The sequence below is a fragment of the Anopheles aquasalis genome, chromosome 2 (genome assembly GCF_943734665.1).
Source record: "Anopheles aquasalis chromosome 2, idAnoAquaMG_Q_19, whole genome shotgun sequence".
NCBI classification, from domain to species: domain Eukaryota; kingdom Metazoa; phylum Arthropoda; class Insecta; order Diptera; family Culicidae; genus Anopheles; species Anopheles aquasalis.
Window position 1 is genome coordinate 2,660,001 of NC_064877.1, and position 2,500 is coordinate 2,662,500.

General features: G+C 48.3%; 1 protein-coding gene across 4 annotated transcripts in view; it reads right to left on the reverse strand.

Annotated features, from left to right (window-relative positions):
* Nucleotides 1-2,500, reverse strand: part of LOC126569450 (ras-specific guanine nucleotide-releasing factor 2-like) — a 37,070-nt gene that overhangs the window by 22,764 nt on the left and 11,806 nt on the right. The gene's annotated exons all lie outside the window — the stretch shown is intronic.

Sequence of the window (2,500 nt, forward strand, 5' to 3'; positions counted from 1 at the left end):
CAGATGGTACAGAATGCCAACAAAGAGACAGACGCATAAACATCCATAACACGATCACACATGGTACCAGAGAGAGAGAGAGAGAGAGAGAGAGAAAGAGAGAGCGAGAGAAACACATTCATAGAGAAAGAGAGAAAAAGAGAACGAGAGAAAAAGTGTAAGTAAAGGAAGAGATCGGGTAAGAAAGAGATGTGAACAGAAGAAACAATAGGAAAGTTTGATGCAAAATGAAGAAAAACGAGAGAAACATTAGACAAACACAACTCAATTTCGGCCCATTCCAGCTGTATCCAAAGAATAAGCTACCACTGACACTGGCAGAGTAATTAGCATTGCATCCCGGAGAGCACACCGAGAATGGACGTTGGATTTCCTGCTCATTCTGATCCCTTTTCAGCGAATCAGTTGACAGACAAACGGAATAATCGCATCCACTCCACGGCTGGATGCCGTGTGGATCGAAAAACTGGCTGGCCATCGTGTGCACCGCACCATGCCCGTGTACAAATTGGTTGACGCAAATAGAGAAACCCTAGTTCCCGACAAGTGCGCTACAAATTGAGGAACAGGCAAGAAAGGGTTTACTTGGCGCAGAGGAGAAGAGTTTTGCTTTTCAAATGCAGACATTCGTAATGCGCTCGAATGCAAACCCGGGGGCAAGGCAAAATCCGACTAAATAGCAACCGGAAGTTCATACATCACCCTTGGAAATACATTAGCTCTAAATCTTCATCAATCTCCGATAGTGACCGCTCGCTGTCCTGCCCCGTCGCTGCCGTCCGTCTGATGCGTCTGGTTGGTTGAGCAGCGACCGGATACTGGCGTGCCTTGCCACTGCACTTGCCTCCCCTCCTATTTTCACTCTCACTTCAGTGAGTCCATCGTCGTTGTCGGTATAACCCTTTCGTCGGTCCCCACCCCCCCGCGCCCCGTGTCATTCTGGCTAGCTGGCTTTCTGCCGGCTACGAGGAGGAGCTTTCTGCGGCCACGCAACAACGAGCGTAAGGCAGCCCGAAACGAGCTCGAACGAACCATGTTTCGATGGCGAAACAAGATTTATGTACCAAAATACGTTTTCATCGTTCCAATTGCTATAAATCTTCCAGCAAAACGATGCTGCCCTCCACCACTCCCGCCAGGCCCTTCCTCTCGGTCACTGCTGACTGCTCACTATTCTATTCTTGGTTTGAACCTGGCCTTGTCGAAAGCACGGGAACGGACGGGTTGTGGTTGAGCAGAAGTGAGCGACATGAGCTGAAGCTGAAAACTAGCTGTGGAAAAGTGAAAAAATAGCTCCCGAAGACCGCCGCACGATTTCACTGCCAAGCGACGGAACGCACGAAATGATCTGCTATTTAATCAGCTACCTCTGGATGGAGCTGTTTGTCAGTTACTTACGGATTTTTTTTGAATATCATTTTGCTTGCAAAGTCAATTTAGGCAACAGAATCAACGATGCATCTTGTTAGTGTTATCTTACTTATTACAAAAACCTTGCCTTCCTCAAAAGTTATGCTGCCGAAGCTCTTTGTCTTCGTGCGAAGTGCTCGATTCACTTGAGCGATGGCCCTATCGATAAGACTTGATTTGTTGAACAAGCGCTTCTTCCCGGAACTGAATGTTTCCTAAGAGAAATCAACTAGAACCGATTCGACGACTACCACTCATCTACTCAGAAGGAAAACAGTGGAAAGAGTGTGGCCAAGGCTTTTGCGACCATCAAGCCAGTTCCCAAGTGGCCGTTCGTTCGCCCGTTTGGCTCGATCTTTGTGGTGTACCAATTCAGCATCGCATGTTCAACATCTTCATGCGGATAAGAAGCAATAAATCATAAATTGTCGGAAACAGGAATACGCAAACAATGTTCACAGTCCGAACACACGCGCTGGGTACGGTAAGGAACACACTCGCTCTTCACACTATATCACTCGGGAAAGCGTAAGTTGTGCCACTATTTCGTGAGATTCGTTTTTCTCGAGCCCCTGTGTGCCCTTACCTATGCCTCTTCTTCTGCTACTGCTGCTACTAGAGTGCTACTAGTCCCGGTGGTGTTGCTGCTGGTGCTGGCAGTTGTTTTTGCAAGCATGGCACTGTTGGCCAACTTGAGGTTGGCCCATATCTTCCTTCCTTCCTTCCTTCCTTCCTTCCTTCCTTACGACATGGTTCTTCCTTCAGTAATACACAAAACATATCCGAGAGCATGTGTTTGCATATCGCTCTCCGGTTTCCTCCTCGGTCGGCACCTTGGCGCATAATCCAGGCCCGTTGGGGGTTTTCAAAAACCGTTGCTGGTGGTGTCGCTGTAGCAACGACGACACGTCACATACGATTGTCTTCTCTTCTACAAACCACACGCGGGGCCGTCCCACAAGAGGGGGATCGTTGTGGCTTCACTTCACGTTGTTGCATTTGCGAAGCAGGCAAATCGGCAACAAATCCCTGGCAACATATTTCAAGATTAAACACGGGACGGTATCATCCTCTTTGGCCTACCACGGCA